Source organism: Schistocerca nitens, chromosome 6 (assembly GCF_023898315.1).
Source record: "Schistocerca nitens isolate TAMUIC-IGC-003100 chromosome 6, iqSchNite1.1, whole genome shotgun sequence".
Lineage (NCBI taxonomy): Eukaryota > Metazoa > Arthropoda > Insecta > Orthoptera > Acrididae > Schistocerca > Schistocerca nitens.
Window position 1 is genome coordinate 264,742,628 of NC_064619.1, and position 19,939 is coordinate 264,762,566.

The following is a 19,939-nucleotide window of genomic DNA, read 5'->3' on the forward strand; positions in this document are numbered from 1 at the left end:
GCGCTCGAATCTCTCTAATTTTACATTCGTGATTTCCTCGGGAGGAATAAGTAGGGGGAAGCAATATATTCGATACCTCATCCAGAAACACGCCCTCTCGAAACATGGAAAGCAAGCAACACCGCGATGCAGAGCGCTTCTCTTGCAGAGTCTGTCACTTGAGTTTGCTAAACATCTCCGTAACGCTATCACGCTTACCAAATAACCCTGTGACGAAACGCGCCGCTCTTCTTTGGATCTTCTCTATCTCCTCTGTCAACCCGACCTGGTACGGATCCCACACTGATGAGCAATACTCAAGTATAGGTCGAACGATTGTTTTGTAAGCCACCTCCTTTGTTGATGGACTACATTTTCTAAGGACTCTCCCAATGAATCTCAACCTGGCACCCGGCTTACTAACAATTAGTTTTATATGATTATTCCACTTCAAATGGTTCCGTGCGCACACTCCCAGATATTTTACAGAGGTAACTGCTACCAGTGTTTGTTCCGCTATCATATAATCATACATTAAAGGATCCTTCTTTCTACGTATTCGGAATACATTACATTTGTCTAGGTTAAGGGTCAGTTGCCACTCCCTGCACCAAGTGCCTATCCGCCGCAGATCTTCCAGCATTTCGCTGCAATTTTCTAATGCTGCAACTTCTCTGTATGCTACAGTATAATTCTTACCATAAGCTTAGAAGAGAAAACGCTCTTTATATCACGGGGGTCACTTCCGCGTTGAATCCGTGATGGTAAGTGAAACTGTTCACTTAAGCAGCCACATGCGTCTTGTTTACGGAACTGGTACCTCTAATGGAACGTACAATAATTTCTTATTATTTTTATTTTATGAAATAAATAGTTACCAGTGCCGGATAACAAGGCCATTCCAATCCAGACACGACCAGCTAGCTAGTCGATAATTCCTCGCATTGATTACACGGACAGAGTGGTTAGGTTATCACTGTGACGGTTGTAGTAGGTGCTAAACGCTCCCCACGTGTTCAGAGACAGCTGTCTGAAGGCCGCAGTCCCGGATCCTCAGCGGCTACCGCCGTGAACCAGCAACATTCGAAGCGTGCAATCGTGGGTGTGAGAGCAGTAATTGTCCTTAGCTGCGCTCCTGGACGGGAAAGTAGTACCTTAAAGATATCGACACGGTTGGAGGTAGCTGGCTTCTTGAGCAACGCGTAATTGCTGCGTCTCGAGTGGTCAGCAGGAAAGGGTTCGGCGTTCTTGAGCTGAGCTTTCCTGCATCTCCTAGAAAACGTAATCCTAACTAACTAACTTGTATGATACCTGAATTACGACGCACTACGTAATCCACTCACAGGAACTGGAAAGAAAAACACAGGTACAAGGAAGGTAACTACGAAGAAACCATGGGTAACAGAAGAAATATTTCAGTTAATGTTCGAAAGAAGGAAGTTCAAAAACGTTCATGGAATACAGAAATACAAGTCCTTTAGTAATGAAATAAGTGAGCAGTGCAGGGACGCTAAGGCGAAACGGCTGCTTGAAAAACGTAAAGAAATCGAAAAAGAAATAATTGTCGGACGGACTGACACAGCGTATAGAAAAGTCAAAACAACCTTCTGTGAAATTAAAAGGAAGGACGGAAACATTAAGAGTGCAATAGGAATTCTATTGTTCAATGCAGAGGAGAGAGTGGATAGGTGCCGGCCGCGGTGGCCGAGCGGTTCTAGGCGCTTCAGTCCGGAGCCGCGCGACTGCTACGGTCGCAGGTTCGAATACTGCCTCGGGCGTGGATGTGTGTGATGTCCTTAGGTTAGGTTTAAGTAGTTCTAAGTCTAGGGGACTGATGACCTCAGATGTTAAGTCCCATAGTGCTCAGAGCCATTTGAACCATTTTTTAGTGGATAGGTGGAAAGAGTACATTGAAGGCCTCTGTGAGGGGGAAGACTCCTATGGTAATGTCACAGAAGAAGAAACAGGAGTCGATGGGGAAGAGATAGGGGATATAGTATTAGAAAAACAATTTAAAAGAGCTTTGGCAGGATTAAGATCAAATAAGGCAGAAGGAATAGATAACATTCCATCAGGATTTCTGAAATCATTTGTGGAAGAGGAGAAAAAAGACTATTCATATTGGAGTATATAATGTGTGAGACTTACGATATACCTTCATCCCCACAATTACGCAGATTGATAGAACCGTGAAGTGAGAGAACTGTCAGACAATCAGCTTAATAGTTCATACACTGCTGGCCACCGTAAATGCAACACCCTGAAGGAAGCATCCGAATCAAGTGAAATTTACACCATGGGTTTGCAGCGATGAGATATGCAACTGATTAGAATTTCAGCGCAGACGCACATCACGCGCGCCTGTGGCGCCACCTCATAGCGCCATTTAAGGCTTGGCGATTTCGACGAGTGTACGTTCGGCACGTGTGTTTACCTTGTGGTTGTTTCACAAGACGATCAGTTATGCCTCGTAGACAACAGGGAACATCGTTTGATCAAGTATCCAAGTTCGACAGAGGAAGGATAGTGGCTTACCGAGATTGTGGATTATCATACAGAGAAATCGCTAGTCGTGTTGGACGAAACCAAACAACTGTAATGCGGATATGTGACCGTTGGATGCAGGAGGTTACGACGGACCGAAGTGGTCGATCGCATTCACCTCGGTGCACCACTGCGCGTGCTGGTAGGCAAATTGTGCGCATGACAGTGACGGATCGCTCAGTGACATCCCGAACCATAGCACAGCACATTGCGTCTGTAACGCATCATCCAGTGTCTGCGCGTACCATTCGACGCCGTTTACAGCAGAGTGGTCTGTCCGCAAGACGTCCATTGCTTCGTCTACCATTGACGCAGAACCACAGACGCCTCCGTCGCCAATGGTGTGACGGATGTGGACGGCAGAATGGAATGACGTTGTCTTTACTGACGAGGCACGCTTCTGTCTGCAGCACCACGATGGTCGGATTCGACTGTGGAGACACCGTGGAGAGAGGATGCTGGACAGCTGCATTATGCACTGCCACACTGGTCCTGCACCGGGTATTATGTTATGGGGCGGTATTGGATATTACTCTCGCACGCCTCTAGTACGCATTGCCGGTACTTTAAATAGCCGGCGCTACATACCCGAGGTGCTGGAGCCAGTTGTCCTTCCTTACCTTCAGGGCTCGGCCACAGCCATATTTCAACAGGATAATGCGCGACCACACGTGGCACGCATTTTCCAGAGGTTCTTCGCCAATAACCAGATTGAATTGCTTCCCTGGCCGGCTCGCTGTCCGGATCTTTCGCCGATAGAAAACATGTGGTCCATGGTTGCTCAACGAGTGACCCAGATTACATCCCCAGCTGCCACACCAGATGATCTTTGGCAACGTTTGGAAGCTGCTTGGGCTGTTGTACCCCAGGAACACGTCCAACGTCTCTTTGACTCAATGCCGAGACGTGTGGCAGCGGTGATCTCCAACAATGGCGGCTACTCTGGCTACTGATTCTGGCAGGAACCACATGTCACAGACGTCTGTAAACGTAATCATTTGATACTTGATCAACATGTTATCTACAAAATAAATTTTGTTGTGCTACCTCTTGTCTTTCTTGGTGTTGCATTTACGGTGGCCAGCAGTGTACATCCAAGATGCTGACAATGATAATATACAGAACAGTGGAAAAGAAATCTGAGGATGTGTAAGATGACCATCAGTTTGTCCTTAGGAAAGGTAAAGGCACCAGAGAGGCAATTCTGACGTTGACAATGGTAATGAAAGGAAGACTTAAGAAAAATCAAAACACATTGACAGGATTTGTCGACCTGGAAAAATCGTTCGACAGTGTGAAATGCTGCAAGACGTACAAAATTTTGACAAAAATTGAGGAAAGATAAAGGGAAAGACAGGTAATATGCAATACATACAAGAACCAAAGGGAACAATAAGAGTGCCAGACCAAGAACGAACTGCTCAGATTAAAAAGAGAGTAAGGCAGGGATACAGTCTTTCACTCCTTATTGTTGGATATACAGGGTGGTCCATTGATCGTGACCGGGCCAAATATCTCACGAAATAAGCGTCAAACTAAAAACCTACAAAGAACGAAACTCATCTGGCTTGAAGGAGGAAACCAGATGGCGCTATGGTTGCCCCGCTAGATGGCGCTGCCATAGGTTAAACGGATATCAACTGCGTGTTTTTAAATAGGAAGACCCATTTTTTATTATATATTCGTGTAGTACGTAAAGAAATATGAATGTTTTAGTTGGACCACTTTTTTCGCTTTGTGATAGATGGCGCTGTAATAGCCACAAACATATGGCTCACAATTTTAGACGAATAGCTGGTAACATACAGGTTTTTTAAATTAAAATACAGATCGTAGGTACGTTTGAACATTTTATTTCGGTTGTTCCAATGTGATACATGTACCTTTGTGAACTTATTTCTGAGAACGCATGCTGCTACAGCGGGATTACTTGTAAATACCACATTAATGCAATAAATGCTCAAAATGATGTCCGTCAACCTCAATGCATTTGGCAATACATGTAACGATATTCCTCTCAACAGCGAGTAGGTCGCCTTCCGTTATGTTCGCACATGCATTGACAATGATATGACACATGTTGTCAGGCGTTGTCGGTGGATCACGATAGCAAATATCCTTCAATTTTCCCCATAGAAAGAAATACGGTGACGCCAGATCCGGTGAACGTGCAGGCCATGGTATGGTGCTTCGACGACCAATCCACTTATCATTAAATATACTATTCAATACCGCTTCAACCGCATGGGAGATATGTGCCGAACATCCATCACGTTGGAAGTACATCGCCATTCTGTCATGCAGTGAAACATCTTGTGGTAACATCGGTAGAACATTACGTAGGAAATCAGCATACATTGCACCATTTAGATTGCCATCGATAAAATTGGGGCCAATTATCCTTCCTCCCATAATGCCGCACCATACATTAACCCGCCAAGGTCGCTGATGTTCCACTTGTCGCAGCCATCGTGGATTTTCCGTTGCCCAATAGTGCATATTATGCCGGTTTACGTTACCGCTGTTGGTGAATGACGCTTCGTCGTTAAATAGAACGCGTGCAAAACATCTGTCATTGTCCCGTAATTGCTCTTGTGCCCAGTGGCAGAACTGTACACGACGTTCAAAATCGTCGCCATGCAATTCCTGGTGCACAGAAATATGGGACGGGTGCAATCGATGTAGATGTAGCATTCTCAACACCGACGTTTTTGAGATTCCCGATTCTCGCGCAATTTTTCTCCTACTGATGTGCGGATTAGCCGCGACAGCAGCTAAAACGCCTACTTGGGCATCATCATTTGTGGCAGGTAATGGTTGACGCTTCACATGTGGCTGAACATTTCCTGTTTCCTTAAATAACGTAACTACGGGCGAACGGTCCGGACACTTGGATGATGTCGCCCAGGATACCGAGCAGCATAGACTGTACACAATAGCCATACACCAACTCGATATAGACCTTTTCCGCAATTTGTAAACAGTCCATTTTAATACGGGTAATGTATCACGAAGCAAATACCGTCCGCACTGGCGGATTGTTACGTGATACCACGTACTTATACGTTTGTGACTATTACAGAACCATCTATCACAAAGCGAAAAAAGTGGTCCAACTAAAACACTCATATTTCTTTACGTACTACACGAATATGTAATAAAAATTGGGGGTTCCTACTTCAAAAAACGCAGTTGATATCCGTTTGACCTATGGCAGCGCCATCTAGCGGGCCAACCATAGCGCCATCTGGTTTCTCCCTTCAAGCTAGACGAGTTTCGTTGTTTGTAGTTTTTTCGTTTGACGCTTATTTCGTGAGATATTTGGCGCGGTCACTATCAATGGACCACCCTGTATATATCGCGGAAGAATGATGGAATTAAAGATAGGTTCGAGAATGGGATTAGAAGTCAAGGTTAAAGGATATCAGTGATAAGACACGCTGAGGACATTGTTATCTCAATGATGGTGATGGAATGAACAATCTAATGAGTATATAACGTGGATTGAAAGTAAAGTGGAAGTAAGAAGAAGGTAATGAGAAGTAGTAGATATGAGAACAGCGCAAACTTAACATCATAGCTGGTTATCACGAGGTAGATGAACTTAAGGAATTTTCCTACCTAGGTAGAAAATAACATATGAAGAACGGAGCAAGGAGGACGACAAAAACAGACCGGTACCGGCAAAAAGGGTTTTACTGGCCTTAATTTCAGGAAGAAATTTCTGAGATGTACGTCTAGAGCACAGCATTTTATGGTAGTGAAACATGGACTGTGGAAATACGGGAAGAGAATCGAAGCATCTGAGGTGCGGTGATATCAAAATACGTTGAAAATTAGATGGAGTGAAAAGGTAAGGAATGAGTAGGTTCTCCACAGAATCGGCGATAAACGGAATATATGGAAAACACTAACAGAGAGAAGGGTCAGAATGATAGGATGTGTGTTAACACATCATGGAATAGTTTCATTGGTGATAGGGGGACCTGTAGAGAGTTAAAACTGTAGAGAAAGACAGAGACTGGAATTCGTACGTCAAAAAATTGGGGACATACGCTGCAAGTGCTGCTATGCAATGAAGAGGTTGACACAAGAGAGTAATTTGTGGCAGGCCGCATCAAATTAGTCATGAAACTGATTTTCATTATACCCTATCCTTTTTATTTACTACCACGTTTATTTCTCTGAGAAAGTTATAGAATTGTTCCTCTGTAGCGCGATTTCCTCGCTAACGATTATTTTTAAACGCGTCAGGCTACGACTAATTGCACGAGGCGCTCTTTGGAATGAACGAACACTTTTACTCTGTATCATGAGAATTCTACGAAGAAGTAATGATTTAGGCCAGTCTTGATTTAGACGAGTCTGCTGATCATATATAGAGGATCTTTCTCCTTAGAGTAGTCAGGTGCATTTTCTCTTGTGTTTCAGTAGATATTTGTAATTTTGTTTTTTTCCAACGCATGTTCTCATCACGTATTTCACGCGACGCCCAGCAGCTATGGAAGGCGTTCCTTTATGCCCTGTTACAAACAAGTGGAATTTTACGTGCCCATTCTACAGAGCGGTTCAAAATTAGTCTGTTGGGATATTCGTTTTACCGGTATGTATTAGCAGGGACAGTAAAACACGTGGAATAACGAGTTCTCCAGCAGGGGAAGCACCGCCCTGGCCCTCGTTGCCTTCTACCGTCATGCAGAAGTGCGCTGCTCAGTCGCTGCTGGAGTACTGATTATACTTCGTGTTTTAGAGTTCCCGTTAATGCATACGGATAAAAAACTTTCTCACAAAACCAATCTGGAACTTTTCTGTCGAATAGGTACCTGAAACCCCGATTTAAAAATCATTTTATATGTAATGGGAAACAAACCGACGCTTTCCCTCGACGCTGGGCGTCGTATGATGAGCAGTATTTGTTTGGGCTCACACCAGACACACGTTGCAAAAACGAAATTGCAAATACCAGCCGAAACAACATGGAAAATGCGCCTGACGACCAATAGGAGAGACACCCGTTATATACCGGGTGAACAAAAAGTCAGTATAAATTTGAAAACTGAATAAATCACGGAATAATGTAGATAGAGAGGTACAAATTGACACACATGCTTGGAATGACATGGGGTTTTATTAGAACAAAAAAAAAATACAGACGTTCAAAAAATGTCCGACAGATGGCGCTTCATCTGATCAGAATAGCAATAATTAGCATAACAATGTAAGACAAAGCAAAAATGATGATCTTTACAGGAAATGCTCAATATGTCCACCATCATTCCTCAACAATAGCTGTAGTCGAGGAATAAGGTTGTAAACAGCACTGTAAAGCATGTCCGGAGTTATGGTGAGGCATTGGCGTCGGATGTTGTGTTTCAGCATCCCTAGAGATGTCGGTCGATCACGATACATTTGCGACTTCAGATAACCCCAAAGCCAATAATCGCACGGACTGAGTGAGGTCTGGGGACCTGGGAGGCCAAGCATGACGAAAGTGGCGGCTGAGCACACGATCATCACCAAACGATGCGCGCAAGAGATCTTTCACCCGTCTAGCAATGTGGGGTGGAGCCTCATTCCGCATAAACATCGTACGTTCCAGCAGGTGTTTATCAGCCAGGCTGGGGATGATGCGATTCTGTAACATATCGGCGTACCTCTCACCCGTCACGGTAGCAGTTTTGCTGTCCAGCGCCATCTGTCGGACATTTTGTGAACTTGTTTTTTTTGTTTTTTTGTTTTTTTTATTTTTGTTCTAATAAAACCCCATGTCATTCCAAGCATGTGTTTAATGGTTACACTCTCTATCTACATTTACCGTTGTTTATTAAGTTTTCAAATTGATACTGACTTTTTGATCACGTTGTATACAGTGAAGCATCAAAGAAACAGGTATAGCATGCGTATTCAAATACAAAGATCTGTAAACAGGTAGAATACGGCGCTGCAGTCGGCAACGCCTTTACAAGACAACAAGTGTCTTGCGCAGTTGTTAGATCGGTTACTGCTGCTACGATGACAGGTTACCAAGATTTAAGTGAGTCTGAACGTAGTGTTATACTCGGGGCACTAGCGATGGGACACAGCATCTCTCAGGCAGCAATGAAGTGGGGATTTTCCCATACCATTTCACGAGTGTACCATGAATATCAGGAATCCGGTAAAACATCAAATCTCCGTCATCGCTGTACCCAGAAAAAGATCCTACAAGAACGGGACCAACGACGACTGAAGAGAATCGTTCAGCGTGCCAGAAGTGCAACGCTTACGCAAATCGCTGCAGATTTCATTGCTGAGCCGACAACGGGTGTCGTGTGTGCGAACCATTCAACGAAACATCACGATATGGGCTTTCGGAGCCGAAGGTCCACTCGTGTACTCATGATGGCTGCACAACTGCCTCGTCTGGGTCCGTCAACACCGACATCGGACTGTTGATGGCTGGAAACATGTTGCCTGGTCGGACGAGCCACGTTTCAAATTGTATGGAGTGGATGGACGTGTACGGGTATGGAGACGACCTCATGAATCCATGGACCCTGCATATCAGCAGAGGACTGTTCAAGCTGGTGGAGGCTCTGTAATGGTGTGAGGCGTATGCAGGTGGATTCATATGGGACCCCTGATACGTCTAGATACGACTCTGATATGTGACATGTACGTAAGCATCCCGTCTGATCACCTGCATCCATAGATATCCGTTGTGCATTCCTACGGACTTGGGCAGTTCCAGTAGGACAATGCGACGTCGCACACGTCCTGAATTGCTACAGAATGGCTCCAAGAACACTCTTCTGCGTTTAAGCACTTCCGCTGACTACCAAACTTCCCAGACATGAGCATTATTGATCATATCTGCGATGCCTTGCAACGTACTTTCCAGAATAGATCTCCACTCCCTCGTACTCTTAAATATTTATGGACAGTCCTGCAGGATTCATGGTGTCAATTCCCTCCAGAACTAACTTCAGACATTAGTCGTGCACATGCCAGGTCATGTTGCAGCACTTCTGCGTGCTCGCTGAGGCTCTACACGATATTAGGCAAGAGTTCCAGTTTCTTTGGCTCTTCAGTGTATGTAGTCGGCTGATGCTGGACCCAAAGATCAGCATAGGTTGGATGCGTAAATGCGTAGACAGAGAGTGCTGTAGCAAAATAGCCTCTTCGCGTGAGCATTCTTTCTGTCGGAATTTTCGCATTTAATATAATTAGATGACAGCTACTGTCACCTTTCGCTGAAAGATATACTCAGGCATACAAATGGACTCCTTACTATCCATGAATTTTAATGAAATTCAGTGAACAAAACTGTACGCTCAGTAAATAAGTATTTTCGTGTTCAACAAAACTATATCTTCCTACTTCCATTAAATCAACAGTAGTCTACTCCAACTCCCTTGACAAAGTATCATACGTTCCTTATCTCGACCTGTATTCCACCTTTTTCATCTACCCCTATACCCTCTCCCCCAACCAGGGCACTTCCTATTCTGCCCAACATTACTAGCCGTACTGAACCTAATCTCCAACACAAGCACTGGATGATCCTGTTCCATTTTCCGATTCTTCAGCGTGTCCACCAGAAAGTTCTCCTCTCCATCTCACGCTTATCAGAACAAATATCCCATATCCACGTGCTTCCATCGACGAAGTTCATTCAGTTATTCACCCAGAGCTGACAATCAAGCCCCTGGAAACAACCTGAAGTAAAATCGCAGCTTCTCCAACAGCGACCACCTCTGCAACGTAAGGATGCCACTGCACTAGTATTACACCAGCATTGCACTTATTCATCTCGCATTAAGACTACTTACTTACTCCTTCGTGCTACAGCTCATGTAGGACCTTAGCCTCTCTGACGATCACAGCCCAGTATTGACGATCTTCTGCTCGTTTCCTCCATCTTCTTACTCACATCTTTCTCATATCATTCCCCACGTCCTCACCCATTGTTTCCGGGGCCTCCCCTTGCATCAACTGCCACCTGGGTTTCCACTGTAGGCCTCCTTGACTGATCTGTTCTCCGACATTCGCTCTACATGGCCCAGCCATCTCAGTCAGTTACTCTTGATTTCCGCTTCACTTACAGCTCCAAAAATCTTTCTTAATATACTTGTGTCCAAAATTAATGGAACAAGGGAAATTTTGCAATGTTGCCTTTATCAGTATAAACAAGGGCAGTAAAGTACAAACGATGTAAAGAAAACAGAACGTAAACAACTGTAACATGCATGATGGCAGACAAACATGTTCTTCGTTTTCTTCTAACTTAACAGATTTGCATACACGTTCCGTTCTTGGTTTTTTCCAACTTATCAAACGTTCCAACAACTGGCTAATGTGGTCAATATGGGGTGTGACCACCTCTGGCAGCAACGATAGTCTCATGTTGAGGCAATAATGTCCATTCTTCCTGCAGAGCTGCTCGCAGTCTTGGAGAATGGTTGGTGGATGCCGACATGCTGCAAGCCGTCTACCTAGTTCATCCCAGAGAAGCTCTATGGGATTCAAATCGGGAGAGCGACCAGGCTACGCCATGCATGCTATATCTTCCGTTTCCAAGAGAACATCAACTCGTGCTCTATGACGTCAAGCTTTATTTTCCATCAATACCAAGTCTGGGCTCGCAGCATCTCGCAACAACCGCATATGAGGTCTCAAGATCTCGTCACTATACCTGACAGCAGTTAAACCTTGCCTATTCACTCATACGATTTCATGAAGCCATTACGGATCTTCCTCCGCAATGTTCTCGAAATCGTGTTTCACGTGCCCTCCACATGCGAATCTATCGAGAATCACTCTCCAGCAGTGAAAACAACACTGGCCCACTGTTCGACCGCCCATGTGTCTTGTTCATGACTCCACTCTAGACGTTCCCTTCTGTGAAGACGAGTCAGAGATAGACGCACAGCAGGTCTCCCATAACGAAGGCCACTCTGCCGAAACATTCTGCACACCTTTTGCCTCGATACAACAGGTCCAGTGGATACCGCGAGCTCATATGCCAGTTGACATGCCGTACTAATGCTGTACTGTCGTCCCCTTACAGCCAAATAACGGTCCTCTCTTCTGAACTCATACGTAGTCGGCCCTGCCCTGGTCTTCGGGATACAATTTCTGTCTCTATAAATCTGTCTCAAATTCTTTAGAGTTTTCCTTCTACTTGACATTTTGAGCTGGTGAGGGTCATTCGCACGAGTCTGATTACTCTTTGTGTGAATTCGATCTCTATTAGGGTCTGCTACAGCTTTTTGCTTTTAACACTATCATAGGCCTCTTTGAAGTCTACAAAAAGCTGATGTACATCCTCATTATATTCATAACACTTTTACGTTATTTGCCTTATAGCAAAGATCTGGTCGGTTGTTGAGCTGCCTCATCGAAACCCACACTGGTAGTCTCCAAGTAATTCTTCAGTAAGCGGAACAAGTCTCATGTCAATGACTTTCACTAAAACTTCGTATACAACACTGACTAAATCAATACCGTGGTAATTTTCACAATTTGCTTTATCCTTCTTCTTACTAATCGGGCAGATAATGGCCAGTCCCACTGATCTGACATCACTTCCTTTTCCCATATTGCAACTATCAGTTGATGGATATAGCTTGTCCGATGTTCATATCCACCCTTGATAATCTCTACTGAAATGTTATCAGTATCTGGAGCCTTGTTACGCTTTGGACTTTTTGTTGCCTGTCTCTGCTGTTGGTGTGGGTACAGGTATTTCATCCTGACTAACATTTTGCCGTGTTTGATCGCTCTCTGTCTGATTTTCTTCCAGTACTTCTCTCGCTGTAGTGACGTTCAGCAGCTCACTGAAATATTCAGCCCACCGGTCTGAAATCTGTTATTCTCGTCCTACAAAATTTCCTTCTTTATCTCGACAGAATACAATAAGTGGTTGAAAGCCTTTCTTCAATTTCTGAACTCTCTTACAGAATTTCCTTACTTATTGGTCGTTATATTCTTCTTCTAGCTCCATAATCAATTTCTTCTCTAATTCTCGTTTTTTTTCTTCTACAAATTCTATCTGCTTCTTTCCTTTTCTTCATCCTCTTCCTCTGTTTTTTTTCTTTTCTTCCCTCATTTCCCAGTGCCATTGGTTTTTTACATTCTTCATCAAACCATCCTGCACTTTCCAGCCTTTCTTCTGTACTTATAACTATTTCTGCGGTTTCTTGTAGAACACCTTTCATCATACTCCACTTACCTTCGACGCTTTCCACAGCCCAGCTCTATTTAGCCTTAAACTTCTTCTGTGGTTCTGTTTCATACTTTTCGGATACTCCATTCTCTTTTAATCTGGAAACATTGTATCTTCATGGAGTTTTTCTTTTCCCTCTGTATCTAAAGACAGCTACGCATTGTCTGTATTTCACTCTTGCCGTACAATGATCCTAGTCGCAGTCAGCCCCACGCAGCTATCGACCTGAAGGATATCACACGAATGGTCAGTTTGGTTAAAAAGTGTGACATCTGGTGAGCACCATGTGGCTTTCCTTACGTTCTTTCTCTTTAGCCACGTTCTCTTTACCCTTGCATTACCCACGGCAACCTCCATAAGTCTTTGTCCGTTTTTTTGTTTTTTTTTGTTTTACATCTCATGCAGACTTTTATTTACTACTGTTTCTCTATTCTTCTTTTCTCGCTTCTGCACTGAGGTTGCCGATCACAATCTTCACATCTTGCATTGGTATACCTTCTAATTCGTGTTCCAATCGACCATAAAACTCATTTTTCAGTTCGTCTTTATCATCTTCTGTAGGTGCATGCACACATGCTACAGCGATGTTGAAGAAGTGAGCCTACATTTTTCATTGTGTACATCCTTCCATTTACAGGGTTAAAATTTGTGATTGCTTCTTTAAACTTATCGTCTACAAGAAAACCTGTGGAATGATCTTCACCATTGTCCCGTCCACTATATAGAATTGTATAATTGCCACTCCTATGCGGCGTTTCTCAATTTCTTGTTTGAGCCCGTGTAAAGCTCCTCGTTTGTTCAAAGTTCTTACATTCCAAGTAGCAAAGTGTGTATCACTTTCTCCGCATATTGTGTCCTTTTCCTTGCATTGGTCGTTCGTCAGTATCATTAATCCGGCTGTTCCTGCCTTTGAGTTTCGTAACAATTTGTTTTTCCCTTATGGGGTTATTAGCCCCATGATCAGTCCACAAACTGGAGTAACAGGGTTTGTGTCGAGCTTGCTCCCTTAGGCAGTCTGGCTTCCCCACACATCTAGAGCCCTCCCAGTCCTGTATTGTGCGAGGCATTTCATCTGACTCCTCTGTCAAGACCATTCCGGCTTGGGTGACCAGAACAGTAGCTATGCTACTTCCGGTACAGCTCTAGACTTCGTCGGAGTGTGCAAGCCCTCCCACCCAGCACTGAAAGTGTCTCCAAAAAGGTGGCGTCCCCTGGGAGGACACATTAAGATTACCTGTTTTAACATTAAAATACCACAAAAACCAGTGTCTGCTATTTAAAACACTTTAAGATAAGCTGTTTTAATTAACGGAAGCTGGAAGCTGACATTTGTCACATTTCAATGGCTGAGCAGGTACTTAGCTGTCGCCAGCTCACCCTGACAAAGGAAACAGTAACAAAGAAGAAGAAAAGCATTTGTACCGGAAAGTTTCATTTTCAATCCAGTCTTATTCTAATGGCTATGAAGTATAGATGGAGTTTTGATTTTTAGATACTGAAAAAAAGGCCATGTGCTGAAAGTAGCTGCTAGTACACAAATTAAATACAGAAAAAAGTCATTTAAAAATTTTCAGCAGTTGAGGAGGCAAATTTGTTTTTGAACAAAGACGAAAGATGCCTTATCTGTGTTTAAGATTATTCTGTGTTTTAAGACGGAGAGTAAATTCACATAAAAACATAAAAAACAGGGGCGGAAAAACTAGTAGTAGCGGCTAGAAAAGGCGTCTGCTCCATTTGTCAGTGGCGGCCGCAACCAACCCCCTGATCTGGAAAGTCAGGTTGTACTCGGCAGCGTGCCATATACCCAACTACGAAACATCATGATGGTACAACGAGAAAAATCTCATTACCCCGGGTCCCAGTCAATAGACTGGGACCATCGTGAGCATCGGATTCCGGGGCTCACGGACAACATGAGAAGAATCGGAACTTCTCAAACTCCCTCAAGACCAAACGCAAACACTACATCGGCACACTCAACGTGAACACACTGATGAAGACAGGAAAGATGAAACAACTCACAGGCACTCTAGAAAAATTTTAAATCAAAATATGAGCACCGCAAGAAACACGATACACATACGAAGACCATTTCAACACGGAGGACTTTAGAATATACAAGGGATAACCGTCGAGACAACTGAAAAACCTACGGCTTTTTGGCGCAGAATTTGCAGTACACAGGTCCATCACGGACAGCATAATCGACTTTTCGTTACCAAACGAAAGAATCAGCACCATCACAGTGAAATCAGCAAACAAATCCTACACAATAATCAACGCACATGCACCGACTAATGACTACAACAGGAAAGACCCGGACGAAATCGATGACTTATGGACGACAATGGAAGAAACTATCAGGAAAATTCCTGCACATAGAGTCAAAATAATACTGTGATACTTCAACGCTAAACTCGGAAAAGAAAAGGAATACAAACATACCACAGGAAAACATGCTCCACACAAGGACACAAATAAAAATGGAAAACACCTGATAGACTTTTGCAAAAGCCACGACCGCGCCATTATGTCAACAAAATTCAAGAAACCAACATGGAAACTTACCACATGGAAATTCCCCAGAGGAAAGCAAGAACTACAAATCGACCACGTAATAGTCCAGAAAGACTCACAAAAATAGATTTTGAACATAGACACACGTAAAGGATACTTCGACTCAGACCACCACCTACTACAGATCATGATTCGTCTTTCGCCCAAGAAAAAGCTCCAGAAGAACAAAATTGTTAGACCAGATCCAGAATGCCTTACTTTAAACCAGACACAAGTATTAGACAAAATTAAAACTAGGAAAACGACAGACTACACACAACTTTCAGGAAGAATCTGAGAAGCCATGAAACTAGCACAAGCACCACGCAGAAGGAAACACCGTTGGTGCAACCACACAAGTGACCAAGCTATTGACCAACGTACTTTTAAAAACTCCTCAACACGGACCCCACTATGGAAGAACTGATGACAGGAACGGGCACGTACAATCGAGATAGTGAACCTCCAACTCTAGAAGAAGTTAAAGAGTTAATCAAGTTACTCAAGAATCCTAGAGCACCAGGAGAAGATGGCATCATCGCGGAAATCTGGAAGTTACAAGACCCATAACTCACCAAAGACATCCACAGGATCTTGGGAGATATCTGGGAAACCATGAAAATTCCTGACGACTGGAAAACTGCGGAGGAATATCCCGACTACCGGTCACATACAAGATCCTCTCTAAAGCTTTACTGAACAGACTAGAATGCCAGCTTGAGTGGGTAATACCAAGCAGGCTTCCGTAAAGGGCGGTCTCGTGCGGAACAAATTTGGAACTTGAAAATGATTTTACAACACATACAGAACCTGATCATTACCTTTGTCGACTTCAAAAAGGCGTACGACACTATCGACCGGAAAACTCTCTTCAAAATCGTAGCTGAATACAAAGTAGACAACAAAACACGGAATATCATAGAGTAAACCTTGACCAACACGACCTCCAAAGTAAAGTTCTGAGGGGAAATATCAGAACCCTTTGAAATTCGCACAGGTGGCCGACAAGGCGATGGCCTCTCACCTCTCCTTTTTAATATAGTGTTAGATAAGGTAATAAAAAAATGGGAAATATCACAACCGGGGATAACTTTAGGAAACCGACAGATTAAATGCCTGGCTTTTGCAGACGATTTGGCGATTGTCACGAAAAGTATAAACGAAACAAAAGAAGTTATTGAAAAACTACACGAAATCGCTTCCAAAACTGGATTACAGATCTCTTACGAAAAGACACAGTTTATGGGCACAAAGAAACTCTCATCTCTGAACACAAAGTATGGCACGATTTACAAAACGGCAAACTTCAAATACCTCGGTGAAACACTACAAATGTGCGGACATGACAGAGACTCAAACTAAGAAAGAAAAACTAAGCTGGCCAAGGCATACAAAGTAATGTGGAATCATTACAACAAGAAGTCTATCTCACAAAAAGCCAAATTACGTCTCTACGACACGGTGGTGCTCCCCGAAGCACTGTATGCAGCAGAGACCACACTGATCCTAGGGCATACCTGTATCAGACAACTAGAAAAAGTAGAACGGAAAATACTTAAGAAAATATTTGGCGCAACTAACAATAATGGAATATGGATCAAGAAACCTACAGAGGAACTATACAAATATACGGAGACAATCACAGAAAAGATCAGAAAACGCAGACTGTAATATTGGGTGTCATTTGTGTGATGCGTCTGGAGGCGAGATTTCCACACCCCTGAACGTCCCTAGGTCCACTGTTTCCGATGTGACTGTGAAGTGGAAACGTGAAGAGACACGTACAGCACAAAAGCGTACAGGCCGACTTCGTCCGTTGACTGGCAGAGACCGCCGACAGTTGAAGAGGGTCGTAATGTGTAATAGGCAGACATCTATCCGGACCATCCCACAGGAATTCCAAACTGCATCAGGATCCACTGCAAGTACTATGACAATTAAGCGGGAGGTGAGAAAACTTGGATTTCATGTTCGAGCTACTGCTCATAAGCCACACATTACGCGGGTACGTGCCAATTGACGCCTCGTTTGGTATAAGGTACGTAAACATCGGACGACTGAACGGTGAAAATACGCTGTGTGGAGTGACGAATCTTGGTACAAAACATGACCATCCAATGGCAGGATGTGGGTATGGTGAAGGCCCGGTGAACGTCATCTGCCAGCTTGTGTAGTGCCAACAGTTAGCCGGCCGGGGTGGCCGAGCGGTTCTAGGTGCTTCAGTCTGGAGCCGCGTTACCGCTAAGGTCGCAGGTTCGAATCCTGCCTCGGTCATGGATGTGTGTGATGTCTTTAGGTTAGTTAGGTTTAAGTAGTTCTAAGTTCTAGGGGACTGATGACCTCAGATGTTGAGTCCCGTAGTGCTCAGAGCCATTTAGTGCCAACAGTAAAATTCGGAGGCGGTGGTGTTATGGTGTGGTCATTTTTTTCATGGAAGGCGCTTGCACCCCTTGTTGTTTTGCGTGGCACTATCACACCACAGGGCTACATTGATGTTTTAAGCACTTTCTTGCTTCTCACTGTTAAAGGGCAATTCGTGGATGGCGATTGCATCTTTCAAACGATCGAACACCTGTTCGTAATTCACGGCCTGTGCCGGAGTGGTTACACGACAATAATATCCGTGTAATGGGCTCTCCTGCACGGAGTCCTGACCTAAAAAAAATGTCGTGTGACTAGGGCCTGCCGTCGGGTTGACCGTTCGCCGGGTGCAAGTCTTTCGATTTGACGCCACTTCAGCGACTTGGGTGTCGATGGGGATGAAATGATGATGATTAGGACAACACCCAGTCACTGAGCGGAGAAAATGTCCGATCCAGCTGGTAATCTAACCCGGGTCCTTAGGATTGACATTCTGTCGAGCTGACCACACAGCTACCAGGGGCGATCTGACGTGAATCCTATATTATACCTGTGGGATGTTTTGAAACGCCGAATTCGTGCCAGGGCTCACCGACCGCAATCGATACCTCTCCTCAGTGCAGCACTCCGTGGAGAATGGGCTGCCATTCCCCAAGAAACCTTCCAGCACCTGGGTGAACGTATGCCTGCGAGAATGGAAGCCGTCATCAAGGCTAAGTGTGAGGCAACACCATATTGAATTCCAGCATTACCGATGGAAGGCGCCACGAACTTGTAAGTCATTTTCAACCAGGTGGCCGTGCGGTTCTGGGCGCTGCAGTCTGGAACCGCGAGACCGCTACGGTCGCAGGTTCGAATCCTGCCTCGGGCATGGATGTGTGTGATGTCCTTAGGTTAGTTAGGTTTAAGTAGTTCTAAGTTCTAGGGGACTGATGACCACAGAAGTTAAGTCCCATAGTGCTCAGAGCCATTTGAACCATTTTCAACCAGGTGTCCGGATACTTTTGATCACATTGTGTAGCTGCAGGACAGTTTCAAAATGGCGTCTGTAGGTGATGTATGTGTCAATGAATTACTCACTGCAGAGAAAGAAACTGTGGTGAATGTTCACAAACGCTTGTGCAAAGTCTACAGAGCATCTGCTTTCTATAGACGTAAAGTTAGTCGCTGGGCACGGAGGGTGAGCTCATGAGAAGGCGGTTTGGCGGAGCTCCACGATTTGCAGCGGTCGGGGAGACCACCTGACATGTTGCAGTGAGCTGATGTTGTCATTCATTAAGGGATGCCATTCGTGGGAGACATTTTGAGAAAAGACATTTTGAGAACGATGAGCAGTGATTCACACAGTGAAGCACTGGCTCCGCCACCAGGACAAGGATTGGTACCGACAGGGCATACACGCCCTTGTTTCGCGCTGGAGGAAAACCATAGAACGGGATGGAGATAAAGTGGAAAAATACGGTGTGTAGATAAAACACCATTCTTTCGAATGTGTAATTCTCATTATGTTCAGTAAATAATTGTTGAAGAAAAAAAATTCGGTGCATTACTTTCTCGGCACCCGTCTTATATGTATGTCAAAAACAATGGTCGACACACTATTATGACAGCATAGCTGTGGATCTGTAAAAAAAGTAAAAGTAAAAATCCACTTACTCGAATCTTTAAACACTGTTTAGCTAACTGGTGCAGCCTCAAACGCAGATTACTGTCGTTTGTAATTGCGCAACTGGAATGGGAGTGGTAAGTACTTTATTTAAAACAAAAAAATGCAAACAGGAGCCGCATGGCCATGCACTTGTCTTTTCTGGTAGTAAATGGGTTCCACAGAGGAATGACAGTGTAGTTCTCGTGGAACTCTTCTAGGTAATTTTAGGGACTGTGCTTTCCATGTAGCCTGCATATAATTCTACCCCAGTGTCATACATCTCACATAGAAGCCATAAGAACAAGATAAGAGAGATTAGAGCGAGTGTATGCATTCCCCGTTCTACTGCTCAATATGTACGATAGAGTGCTACAAATGTGCGGTGGTGAAGATCTATTAAAAGCCTAAAGACGATAACGAGACATTGTTACCAAATACACATATATTGATCCACTTCTGTCCCCTCGCAGCTTTAGAAGTGCGTTAAATGGAAGGGGGCTGACCTTGCTGGAACGTGCTGATGTCAGCGCATCTCGCAGTCTCATCTGCTGCATTGAGGAGGTGCACACTCAGCGTGTCTTGAAGTCGCATCCAGCTAGCCGCAGCGAGGACGATACTGCCAGCGTTGCCTCAGTGGCCAGTAG